The sequence below is a fragment of the Rhinatrema bivittatum genome, chromosome 9 (genome assembly GCF_901001135.1).
Source record: "Rhinatrema bivittatum chromosome 9, aRhiBiv1.1, whole genome shotgun sequence".
In the NCBI taxonomy this organism is placed as follows: Eukaryota; Metazoa; Chordata; class Amphibia; order Gymnophiona; family Rhinatrematidae; genus Rhinatrema; species Rhinatrema bivittatum.
Window position 1 is genome coordinate 262,807,204 of NC_042623.1, and position 14,050 is coordinate 262,821,253.

Genomic DNA, 14,050 nt, shown 5'->3' on the forward strand with positions numbered 1-14,050 from the left:
TTATTTATTTTTTCAATTTTTTCTTTATTGAATTTTCATTTAAAACTTTTAAACAAAAATATCAAGAAGTAGTAAAGATGTAATCACATTACTACATATAATATAATTCCATAATCAAACACATCTCTATTACGTAACCCATAATGTTGGGGGAGCGAGCTTATACAAACATTGAACAAATAATCATAAACTGTTAGGAGAGAGAGAAAAGGATTTTCTATTGGCCTTCTATATTATTTCCTCCTGATGTATCCTTATCCAGCATAAAAGTCTCCAGTTGTAAGGGGTCAACAAAACTATATTTCTTCCCTCTAAAAGTAACAAAACAAACACATGGATATTTAAGGAAAAAAGTTGCCCCTCGGGCAAGTACTTTAACCTTTAGAGAGCAGAAGTGTCTCCTTTTAGCCTGAGTGGCTCGAGACACATCTGGAAACATTAAAATCCTTTGACCACAGAAATTCAAACCCCTGTGTTTAAGAAAATCCCTAAACACTTTATCTTTATCAGCTTCTAATAACATAGAAACAAACGAGGTAGCTCTTTTTTGTATGATGTCAATTGACTCTTCAAGGAATGTAGAAACACCAATAGTTGAAGTATCTGGATTTTCTTCTTCCACCTCTCTCCAATTTTTTTTGGAAAAGTAGAAGACTTTTGAAAAAACAGGCATTTCTTTCTCTTCATATTGCAATATTTCCCCGACGTATTTTCTAAGCATTTCACTAGGTGATAGAAGCCTAGTTTGCGGGAAATTAATCAAACGTAAGTTTTTATATCTCATGTTTTCAAGATTTTCTAACTCTCTATGAACAGAGAGTCTGTCTTTAATCTGGGCCACCCCAGTATTTTCTAACAATTTAACTTTAGATGTTACTTTTCCCATATCATCTTTCAGACTAGTTACTTCCTTTCTTTGTTCTTCTATCTGTAATTTATTCACATTAACTATACCTGACAATGATTCATTTATTTGTGATACATTATTATTAACAGTAGACATCAATTTCCATATATCTTTTAGGGTTATGTTATCGGGAGGATCTATAGGCCATTGCTCTGGCCTCTTTGATTGCCCTTTAACTGACCCTATTTCCAAAGTCAATAAATGATTACTTATCTTTGTTGCTCCAGAATTTATGCAGTCTCTTCCATTAGGTGGACCACCAAATTCTAATTGCAAAAAACCTTCAGGAATTGATGCCTTAGGTTGTGGAGGAAATGAAGGTCCTTCACCAGGACTGAGAGAAGCAGAAAACTGTTCCCCCAAAGTGTCCTCTCTTGGTGACTCGATCCGTCTAACGACGTGGTCGTCCATAGGGCCCCTGGGTGTTATTTGAGGTATTGGGAAGCTTTTTACCTTCCTTTTCCTCCCCATAAGATCCTAGGAGAGTAATCAGGAAGATTTCACCAACTATTTATCCCAAACACTGAAGGAAGGGCGACTTCTCTGACCTTCTCTGGACTAAGCTGGATAAAGCCACGAACCCCTTCCGAGGCACGCAGCTTAGGAGGCATGCCGGAGACGGCGGTGTACCGTCTGCTGTTTGAATTTATACTTAGTGAAAAAAGAAGACCCGTAGATGCAGCTGAAAACCAGAATCAAATCACAACATAAATATTCAGCTGAAAGGGAACTCTTGTTGGAATGCGTTGAGCAACCTTCATAAATAGCCTCAGTACATTTGTGGCTTATTTGGTGAAGTCTGTGATATTCTGGGCTGGTATAATCATGGGTTGCCCTTCGCCGGTGCGCGCGATTCTGTATTTAAATTAGGTGATGCGGTAAAAACAGGGAAAAGGAGGCACTAGGAACACTAGCGCGTCCCTAGCGCCTCCTTTTTGACAGGAGCAGCGGCTGTCAGCGGGTTTGACAGCCGACGCTCAATTTTGCCGGCGTCGGTTCTCAAGCCTGCTGACAGCCATGGGCTCGGAAACCGGATGCCGGCAAAATTGAGCGTCCGGTTTTCGGCCTGACAGCCGCGGGCCGAATTCAAATTTATTTATTTTTTTACTTTGGGTCGGCGCTAATTTCTGAAAGTAAAATGTGCGGCTTGGCTGCGCATTTTACTTTCTGTATCCCGCGCGCATACCTAATAGCGCCCTCAACATGCCTTTGCATGTTGAGGGCGCTATTAGGTGCTGCGGGTTGGACACGCGTTTTCCCTTACCCCTTACTGAATAAGGGGTAAGGGAAAACGCACGTCCAAGAGCAGGCTAACAGTGCCTCGGAGTGCATCGGCCTGTTGGAAAGTTGAGCAACAAGTTGAAGAAATACAAAAATGAATAAATAGATAAAGCAGGGAAGGGGGCTATAGAAAGAAACAGGAAAAGTCTGAGAAAGAAGACACAGGGTCTGAGAAGAAGAGAAAGCCGAGGAGAGAGGCAGAGAATCCCTCCCTCCCCCCACATGTCCGTCATACCTTCTTTTGGTCCTCAGAGTCCGTGCTTCTTACCCGCTGATCTTTTTGCAGCCAGCAAGCCAAGCCACGCAGGACACCTCACTTGCAAAGCTTAGTCAGCGACTGGTTAGATGAGTTTAGTCAATCACATAACTTTGGTTCTTGACCATGGTTCTCTGCTTCCCTTGGGCAGGGATGTCCATTACCAGGACTTTACCAAAGATGACAGGGTTCTGCTGATATTAGTAAACTGCTCCATCTATGCACTTATGGTCTACTGATACCCAGGGATATGCAGCCTCCAGTCCTCATGTATACCAATCTGCTAGGGTTTTCAGGATATCCCTAATGAATACGCATGAGATACATTTTCATGCACTGCTTCAATTATATGCAGATCTATCCCATGCGTATTCATTAGAGATATCCTGAAAACGCAAGCAGATTGGTGTTCACAAGGACTGGAGATTTTCTACCCTGCTGATTTTGACTGGACCTCTCATTACTAGTACAGGACAGTAATAAATCCAAGATTACTGTGTACATTGTGCTGAGGCAAATGCCCCATTAGCACATTTTCCATTGCCCTATATGCATCGTTGAGGTATCACAGGCCATGTGAATAAATTCAGGGGGGCAGATTTTATAAATCTGCGCACAGGCGTACTTTTGTTCATGCACCAGGCGCGAACAAGAGTACGCGGGATTTCAATAGATACGCGCGTAGCCGCGCGTATCCATTAAAATCCGGGGTCGGTGCACGCAAGGCTGCCCAAAATCGGCAGCCTGCGGGCGCCGAGCCACGCAGCCTGCCTCTGTTCCCTCCGAGGCCGCTCTGAAATCGGAGCGGCCTCGGAGGGAATTTTTCCTTCGCCCTCCCCCCACCTTCCCCTCCCTTCCCCTACCTATCTAACCCCCCCCCCCACCTCTATCACGAAACTTACGCCTGCTCAAAGCAGGCATATCTTTGTGCGCACCGGGCCGGCTGCCGCGCTCCATGTTCCGGTCCGGGGGCCGCTGCCACGCCCCGGAACGCCCCCTGGCCGGAACCACACCCCCCGGACACGCCCCCGAAACGCCGCGTCACTCCCGGCATGCCCCCCCCCCGACACGCCCCCTCATGCAAGCCCCAGGACTTACTCGCGTCCCGGGGCTTGCGCACGCTGCCGAGCCTATGCAAAATAGGCTCGGCGCACGCAGGGGGGGGTTGGGGTAGGTTTTCGGGGGGTACGCGCGTACCCCTTTGAAAATCTACCCCAGGGACGATAACTTTGATACAGCCATGCAGGCGCACATGTATGCGCATATAGTGGCCCGCGCCAAAGAACGCGGCCATATTATAACATACGTGTATATATGTGCACATGGTTATAAAATAGGCTGTACGCACATACATGTGCGTACAGTTTTAGATGGACACTCGCATGTGCGCACAGATGCCGCCTCTACTGCGTAAGTGGGGGGATTTTAGTAGATACGCGTGCAGACGCAATTACCAGTTTCCACAGTTTGTTCCCAATTAGCCCAGGTAATTGCAATTAGAATTTGGTGGTCCACCTAATGGAAGAGACTGCATAAATTCTGGAGCAACAAAGATAAGTAATCATTTATTGACTTTGGAAATAGGGTCAGTTAAAGGGCAATCAAAGAGGCCAGAGCAATGGCCTATAGATCCTCCCGATAACATAACCCTAAAAGATATATGGAAATTGATGTCTACTGTTAATAATAATGTATCACAAATAAATGAATCATTGTCAGGTATAGTTAATGTGAAAAAATTACAGATAGAAGAACAAAGAAAGGAAGTAACTAGTCTGAAAGATGATATGGGAAAAGTAACATCTAAAGTTAAATTGTTAGAAAATACTGGGGTGGTCCAGATTAAAGACAGGTAAAGGATAGGACTTCCTGACCCCCCCTAGTTAATTAGCCTTCCTATTGCCTTGATAGTCTCTATCCTTAAACCCTGCTGCCTAGCCTATTTTTTTTTTTGTTCTTGGACTCACATGCCATCCATAGTAGAAGTAGAATTATGTGGTAGGGGACCCCGGCGCATGTTTGTGCACATAAATATGCGCAGATTTCATTGAGAAATCTAGGAATGCCCGTGGCCCGCCCAGACAATGCCCTGCCATTTTGTTGCAAAAACGTTTTGTGCACGTACCGCGAGATAACCGCGAGATAACCGCATACTCGCACACTTTTTAAAATCTGCGCAGAGCGCCCGCCTGACTTCTACACATATCTCCCGGCTTTTAAAATTGACCCCAATGTGGGGAACTATATCCTAGTGGAAATCAGTAGTACTGAAGAACTGATTCCAGAATGTTCCAGCTGTAGCAGAAGGGTGCTGCTCTGCTAGAAGTAACTGCACGGGCAGGGTACCTCTGAGTGAGAAGGAGTCTCCTTTTTTGTTCAAGTAATCCTTACTATCTGCTACTAAACTGCAGAGTGTGAATAGTCTACCCTCTAAGGGGCCGATGCAAAACAGTGCGCTCAGCCGAGCCCAATCTTTAATCCACGGTTGGACACACGATTTGGACGTGCGTCCGCAGCCCCTTATGCTATAAAGGGATTAGGGCATCCAAAACACACACCAACCCACAGCGTAACTAATAGCAGATGCATGTTGATGAGGCTGTTATTCACCCCTGAACTAAAAAAATGTGCACCCAACCTACATATTTTTACACTCAGAAATTAACGCCTGACTATAGCAGGCATTAATTCTGAGCAGCCCAAAATGTTGTACAGAAAAGCAGAAAATACATCCTCTGACTTAATATCGTGGTGATGTTGAGTCGGAGGAAACAAAAAGTTTAAAAAGTATAAAAAAATTTCTTTTTTAAAGTGTCGGTGGTCAGCTTAGGGAAACGGACTCTCAATCTTACGAGTGTCCATTTTCCTAACCGGTGCACAGCCACCAGGTAGGAAAATGGACGCTGGTTAATTGAGTGTCCGTTTCCCTAACCTGACCACCGACACTTAAAAAAAACATTTTTTTTTTAAACTGTGCACCGGTTAGGAAAATGGACACTCGTAAAATTGAGCGTCCGTTTTCCTAACCCGCTGACCTCTCCTGAGCGCCTGCTGCCAAGGAAGCACTAGGAGGCGTGCAATTGTCTCTAGCGCTCCCTTGGCAGCGTGACTCCCCATTTAAATATTGCATCGCACACCCTTCAACTCTGAGCGCCCATGTTCCGCGTTCATTCATTGCATTGGCCCCTAAATCAGAAAAGCAGGGTAAGAGAAATACCATTCACAGCAATTGACTGTAATCTGTTATTTTTTTGTAAAACCTTCACTACAAAACTTCTACCTCAAAATAAAACAAAGTCCTTTGGAACAGCCACTGCCTGTGTGTAAAGTACTGCAGAAGTCAGAGTGAAAGGTTTCCCCACTAGAATTTTGAATTATTAAAGTTAAAATGTATGCAGCTGTGCTAGGCCTCAGAGCCATTTAGAGAAACCCAGCTACATAGATTCTTTATAGAATTTTCCTCCTATGCAGGAGGGGACAGTACAGTTCACTTCAAACTTTTTTGTTTCTCTTTGTAAGGAGCAGTACATTTCCACTACTGACTCAAGTTACCATCAGTAATTACTGAATGAGCTCCTCAGTGCAAGCCCAGATGCATTGCTAAGCAGCAGTTCAACTTCAAGACAATAAGATAAAAGTTAGAATAACCTGCACTCCCCATTTCTCATAGGAATTAACAGGATCTCTCAGGAGGGGTAGGCCTCAGATGTACTTTCCTCACCAGTGCCTCAGCACTACATGCTCTTTTGTTACTCAAAAAATAAAACACAAGATTCACTCCAGTTGACTACAATCATCTGGTTATTTTCTTGCACACATATAACTCGACAGATGAAGATTCCAGACTAGGAGATTGCTGTTACAATTCAATAGAATCTCAAAATGCTGATGCATCAAAAGATATTAATTCTGTCTGATCATCTGCATCAGGCATAATGCTCATGTACGTGAATGCAATCCCATCACAAAAAGATGGTTTTCTCCCTGCCTTGGCAAGAAGAGTCCAATTAAATTTGTTGGCATAGTCTTCACTGGAGTCTGCAGGGAACTGAGTCCTCCAAGAGTGTATGCTGGAGAGAGAGTGACATCTTGCCTGTTTCAAAGCTCTCCAAAGAGTGACCCAACTAGAGTTGGAGCATGCTCAGATAAGACTAAACCAAACATTAGTAAATCCACAAGGGGCACTAGAGTGCCATTTTAATTAGTAACCATGGATTACGCCAGCATGATCAGTATTATAGGGTTGGCCCAATAACTGAGAGGCAATCTTGAGCACTGCCATTCAGAAGCCCTGAATAGTATTCCTTGATCAGCTCTTCCATTCCCTAGATCAGCCAGAGCTCAGGATGCCTCAGAGGCAACATTACCAGACCTTAGGGAGACGAGAGCCCCAGTCATTATGCTACAGTGGCTAGATTTAAGGCCCCTGGACTACAGGGTTCCAGAAGGAGCCCTGGTGCACAAACCCCTAGATTGTCACTACAATCACTAAGGCTGTCAGCTGGGAGGGGATATAAAACAAGGGGACAATCCCCAAGTAGTTACCAATGAAACCTCATGACATCATCATCTAACAGAGGCCACTTTCAATGGAGCTGGAAAACCAAAGCAACAGAAGAACAACTGGTAGGGCCAGGAAAAAAACATGACCTTATATGAGGAAAAGGTCTATAGAGAGCTATTATAGTGGCTACTTGTCAGAATAAAAATAAGGACTGAAATCTTATGATGTAAAATGCATAATTTTCCATTAAAGTACTCATTATTAACAAAAGGATATTTTTCATGTCTAATTGCACATTTATTCTATCACCTTTCAAAGAAGGAAACCTTGAGCCATAATGTATTGACAAACCAGAAGTGCTGTAAGTACAAAAAGGCAGAATCCGTATTCTGCAGCCTCATGTGATCATTGGGTTCCTTAACAGTTTACAATGTAGTTGATGATGAATCCAACTGACATTATTTCTGTGGCTGCACATCTAAACGGTATTGGTCGGACAATACCATAGTTGACCAATGAGTTTGTCCATGTCTGGAACATAATGCTGAGGCAGAAGGTTGCCTGTTGTTGTACAAATGGCATGAATTAGACCCAACGTGAATAGAAAATAGTATTTTAGCAGATGGCTCAAACCAATCAGACTGTTGCCACAGATGGTTCCTTAGCTGTCTCTCCAATTATTGTTGCCAGTATATTTTTTTCAGAACAATGACTGCAAGTTCTCTTCATTCCACCAGAGAGCAACCTTCAACCACTTATTTGTCCACTGTTCTGCACGGTTGAAAGCAGCAGCTATTGTTCGACAGAGCCTATTAAACTGTGATCATTGCAAATCATCTACCAAAGAAAAATTACTTTTTAAATTTGATAGACAGCTGACAGTTGCGTGCACACATTTGATTATATTAGAAAGTGAACACTTTTGCCATCTAAATAAATGCAATCTGATCACAGTTTTTGTTAACAAGCATTCACTGTCAATTTCTATGTTAAATTACACCATTACATTTTAAAACAATTGGATATTTACGAGGGAACCATTTTCGTTTGATAAGTAACCTAATTTTGCATATAGCAAATACATTTGTTTTTTAATTTCTCTGCCTTGCTGGTGATGCTATGAACCTGAAGGCTTTTCTGCCTTGGGTTTTCACATTATTTGCACTCCACTATTGTGATGCTCCTTCTTTGTATGAATCTGAAGGGTCCAAAATGAAAAAAAAAAAAGCTGATGATAATTATTTCTAATCTCTATAGGATCAATTTACCCATTTGGAAGAGCCTTCAGGCAGGTCAGTAAATAAAAATATTTGTGATTGAAAAATGGAGCAGAGGCTGTGCAGCAGTCTGAATAGGATGACAAAGGGCATTTAGACATGGAGCTTAGTAGGTTAGAGCAGTGGGACGAAAACCAGAAAAGCCAGGATCCCACTGATGTTCCGTGTGACCACGGACAAGTCACTTCACCCTCCATTAGCTCAGGTACAAACTTTGATTACAAACCCTCTGGGGACTGGGAAATACCTACTGAACCTGTATGTAACTCTCCTTGAGCTACCAGTGAAAAGGTGTAAGCTAAATTTAAAAAAAAAAATTACATTTAACAGGGCATTTCAGACCAATGGAATGCATTAACTGTCTTCTTTCTCTATACATGAGCCTTTTCAGAGATGCAAAGTCACTCTGGCGATGTCAGTCCCTTACAGATACGATGGGAAAACTACACTGAGCATGCTCAGATTTCGATGCCAGCATGATCTAAGGGCATAAAGGCAAAAATGCTGGTCTGTACTTCTAATTCCACACTACCTCATTTGCATACTCTCTGAAACCCTTATTTACCCCAGTTCCATAGGAATAAATGGGGAAAACCGTGATACTCACAAACAATTCTTATTCCATCTATCCCATGTTACTGTTGCTAGTAATAACAGTGGCTATTTTCTAAGTCAACTTAATTAATAGCAAGTAATGGACTTCTCCTCCAAGAACTTATCCAATCCTTTTTTAAACCCAGCTACACTAACTGCACTAACCACATCCTCTGGCAACAAATTCCAGAGTTTAATTGTGCATTGAGTGAAGAAGATTAGTTTAAATGTGCCACATGCTAACTTCATGGAGTGCCCCCTAGTCTTTCTATTATCTGAAAGAGTAAATAACCAATTCACATCTACCTGTTCTAGACCTCTCATGATTTTATAGACCTCTGTCATATTCCCCCTCAGCCATCTCTTCTCCAAGCTGAAAAGTCCTAACCTCTTCAGTCTTTCCTCATAGGGGAGCTGTTCCATCTCCTTTATCATTTTGGTTGCCCTTCTCTGTACCTTCTCCATCTTTTTTGAGATGCGGCGACCAGAATTGTGCACAGCATTTTAAAGCACTTACGCTGGGTAATCTTGTCTAATATTAAGACAGCTTTTTGTTTGCAAAATATAAGAGAAATGCTAACTCATATTTTCTCCAATGGTTTAGTTTAGATACACTGATGTACCATAGTGGTATGAACCTTGGATTCCAGCTTTTATTTTATTTTCCTCAAAAATTAATCGGTGTTGATTATAACCAAGAAAAACAGGAGGAAATCACTGGAGGGGGGGGAAAGAGTCTTTTTTTTTTTTACAACTGATTTTCTGCCATTTGGTCGGTTATAACAAACTCTAATTGACTCCCTGGGAAAATCAAATAAAAGCTGAAAACAAAGAGTCCGTACATAACGGCTGGCGTGAGATAATCTAAAAGGAGATTATATCACAGCAAACTCTTCCTCTGTTCCTTAACTCTCTTTCTACTTCCCTTCTTGTTGTTTTCTCTCCTCCCCAGCAGGGATGCAATGCATAAATAATCCTAACTTTACGTTCATGCTCATGCTGGATGTATTCAAATGTGTGTGTGTGTGCACAACAGAAAATCATCGGTTTGAAAGCTGCAGTGCTGTCCAAAGATACGTTAACTCAGATATTTTTCTATTTATGGTAGCAATAGTTTTGTTAATGAAACTTGGGCCCAGAAAATTACTTGAATTTAGAGAGGGGAAGGGAATTTGGGGGCAGTTCTCATTTTACCCCTCGGTTTTCTCTTGCCACCACCTACATCCGGACAGCACACCCTGGCCGCTCAGAGGACCCTCGCTGTCCCCAGGTCTGGAGAGATGCCTCCATCCATTGGCTAGTTGCTACGTTCCTTCCCTGGGCCTGTGGCCCCACTCTTGCGCCTTAACTGGACCCAGCGGAGGGGAGATCCAAACCTGGAGCCCTTCTGCCATAACAGTCACAGGTTATTTTTACTCTATAATATGCCAGATTTCCATTCCATCTTGGAGTTTCGGTTCCCGCCCCTCCCCCCACCCCCATAATAGACGTAATGAAGCAGATTCCTTAGCAATGTAGAGAAAACAGGAGAGACAGGAGGGTTAAAAAGGGGATTCTATGAGTCCTAAGGAAAGATATCCTTGCAGAGAGCCTGGGGCTACCCTATGACTTGGGACGATTACCCAGGAAGCTCAAATTCTTAGACATCACTGAGATCGCTCTTGTCAAGGCTCTCCAAGGAGGACTCCATTGGGGTTTCGAGCAACAGAAGCCTTTCTGGGAGTAATAAGAGATGCCACTGTTTTTATGTACCTTACTAAAGCAGCACAAGGAACTGTACCTGTATGCTTGTTGCTTGTGGCATTTAATGAACTGTTTTTCCTGCTTTTGATTTTTTTTTTTTTTACTTTTTGCATGCATTTGTTTGCTCAGTAAATTCCTTTTTGCTCGGAACAAAAAAGCTCCAGGGGTGTGAACTGTTTGTTTTGGAGAGTGATGCTCATAAGGGCCCTACAGGTTAAGCCTGTCCCCCCTGCATGGATTCCTTATCCCCTAACACTGCAACAAGTGGAGCAGTGCCTCGCAGTGCTTGGAAGGTGACCTCCTCGAAAGGCATGGGAATTATATCAACAAAGCTTTTCTCCAAAACATTTTCAGAAAATGACTTTCCATCATGGATGGCACTACTTTTGCAGTACAGGGAAAAATAAGTGGAAAATGTATGAAGTTGAAAGCCATCCCCTGCCAGAGAAAGTACTAATATTTGAATATGCAAACATGCAAAGACAAGATACAATCACTTGTTCCAAAACATATTATTGCAGTTAATATATATTTGCTACTGTAATAAAATATACACTAATATTGCATATGCAAATATCTCTTCTGGTATATCAGCAGATTAGCGTAGTATAAGGATCATGGAGGACCTAATTATTATAGCTTAAAAATCTGGCCTTACATCATATATTTGTTTTTAGAATATTCTCTAGTGTGGTAGTTCCCAAATCTGTCCTGAGAGACCCCCCTATCCAGTCGGGATTTCAAGATATCTGAAATGAATATGCATGAGATATAAATTTGCATGCAAATCTCTCATGCATATTCATTGTAGGCAATGGCATCCTGAAAGCCTAAGTGGCTGATGGACCTCTAGAGTAGGTTTGGGAACCACTGCTCTAGTGCACTGTAAACTTTTCCAAACAAGAAACCAAGAACATTGATGTAAACCCATTCTAGTGCAATGATATAGGCTAGCACAGGCTGGTAAAATCAACTATAATAGAAACTTCCAAATAAAATATAGAAAACTGACTTGGTTAAGGTCATTCTAACATCAACTAGGAAATCAATCAGAAGTTTGCATTTCCATTGTCTCCTACAATTATCAGTGTTTACTGAGATTATTTCATAACCTGGTATTCATGTAGGTGTATCTGTGCTTTGTGCCTCATTTAGACCTCCAGGGGACATTAATGACGCATCACAGTCACACTTTGCTTCATGCATTCACTCAATCAGTATTACAACATCAAAATTATTAGTACCTGCTCTATCACGGTTGCAAGGGAAAGTACAGAACATTCATTGCTACAGCTAAATTTACACCCCTGTGGTCTATAAATGCAAGCTAGGACATTGCAATTCCTTTCAACTTTTCCCTTCCAAAGATTAAAGAGATATTACAACTAAAGCAAGGCTTCCCCAACTGTTAGCTAATGTGACAAGGAAAAAGCAAGTCAAATAAGAATATTGCTACAATAGAAATTCTTACCAAGAAAGAAAAATTACAAAACAGAAAAATACACGCCTTAGTCCACAACAGCGGGGAGAGAAAATACAGGAATAAGGGGAGCAGGGCAATAAGAAATCTGGAAAGGAGAACAAAGCATAAGTTGCTATAAGGTCGAGGTTCATAATATTTTTAAACGCCTGCTAGGGGCACTGAGGTTAGAGATCTCTTCTGATCTAGGAAAAAATGTAGTTGTTCAGGAAGAAGGCAATTATATCTGTTATCAACATAAGTGATAATACATTTACCCGGATATCTAAACAAAAATGTGGCACCCAAAGACAAAACTTCCTGACGCATAGCAAGAAAGAATTTCCTTCTCTCGAGTAGATTTAACTACATCTGGGTAGACCTAAATATTTTATTTATTTATAGCTTTTCTATACCGACGTTCCTTTGCACATCGCATCCGTTTACAATGAAACAAGTTGGAAAAAACATAGAATTGGGATACAACAGGAGGTTACATCTTAAAGTTTCGAACATCTCAAGATACAGGTCAGTTAGGTTATAGGGAGGGGGTTGAAGCATCAAGGTGAGCGGAGAGAGAAACATATGAACGGCAGATTTAGCATATTTTAACATAAATATGATAAAAAGCTTTAACATGACTTAACATATATATATAATATAATTATTAGTGAGGAAGAAAACATTTAAAAGGATTTTTATTTAAAGTACTAATGATTTCTTTTGTTCAGGAAATGGTACTGTTTAATCTGTACTTTCTGAAAACAAATTGTATTTTTATTTTGACTTGCAGTGTTTCCCATAGAAGAGAGCATGAGCTTTACAAATGCAAAATTTCAAAATCATATTTAAATCTTGCTCAAAAAGAAAAGAAACCAAAAGAGTCTCTCTTTCTTCAACCTCTTCAACAGTGCTCTCTCTAAAATAGCAGACACCTGCAGGGGTGAATTAGAAACCAAAGGTCAGCCACCCCCTCTCTTCTGCAGGAGTTTACTAATGGGTGGTCAGGTTTCATCAGGCAATCCTAGTACTTCAATGAAATATTTCTTCAGAGTTTCTTTAACTGGGGTCCCTGGTGTTGCGTTTCCCGGCCGCACTGGTGCCGCGACCGGGCCTGCTCACCTGGCGCGACCGTCTACCAGCTCCTCTCTCAATCCCAGCTCTGCTTGACCGCAGCATCCACGAGTGTTCCCAGGCCCATCGGGGCCTTCCACCTCGCAACGTTCCTCGCACCGGGGCTTGGTGTCCTCCTCGGCATCGGCCCCACCCCCTAGCGCGTGCACGCGGAACTCTAGCAAACTTAAAGGGCCAAGCGCAGGAAACCCTCGGGCAGCGTCCGATTCTGAGCCCTGTATAAATGCAGGGCTCAGCCACTAGCTCATTGCCTTGGCAATCGGGTTGTACACTCCGGTGTTCTCTAGTTTGCCTGTTCCAGTGTCTCCTGTGTCTCCTGTTCCAGCATCTCCTGTTCCTTCATCTCTCCATTCCTGGTAGTACCCTTCAGACTGATCTCACGGTACTGACCTTTGCTTGCTCTTGACCTCGTCTGACTGCTGCCTGGACCTGACCTCTGCCTGTTCATTGACCACATCTGACCGCTGCCTGGAACCAACCTCTGCCTGTCCACTGACCTCGTCTGACCGCTGCCTGGAACCGACCTCTGCCTGTCCACCGACCTCATCTGACCGCTGCCTGGATCTTGACCTTTGCCTGACATGACTACTCCCGGATTGACCTCAGGTACTGACCCCTGCTTCGGCTGACCATTCTGGACTGATACCCTGGCCTTGATCCTCGCTATCCGCTCGGACACTCTCTTCTGGCCTCCTGCGACCTCTGGACATTCTTGCTTGGACATCAACCGTGCACCCTTGCTTGTGGTGGGCACTCTCCTGCGCTTCCTCTCTAGGAGATCCTGCGAGGCCCACCTAAGACCAGACGGCCCGGGTAACCAAGGGCTCAACCTGAGGGAACCCCGGGTTGCTATTGGCGAAGCTCCAGCTATCCTCTGTCTCCTTGCATATCCAGC

At 42.9% G+C, this 14,050-nt stretch overlaps 1 protein-coding gene across 4 annotated transcripts in view; it reads right to left on the bottom strand.

Annotated features, from left to right (window-relative positions):
• Positions 1 to 14,050, bottom strand: part of OTOL1 (otolin 1) — a 102,906-nt gene that overhangs the window by 71,727 nt on the left and 17,129 nt on the right. The window lies entirely within an intron of this gene.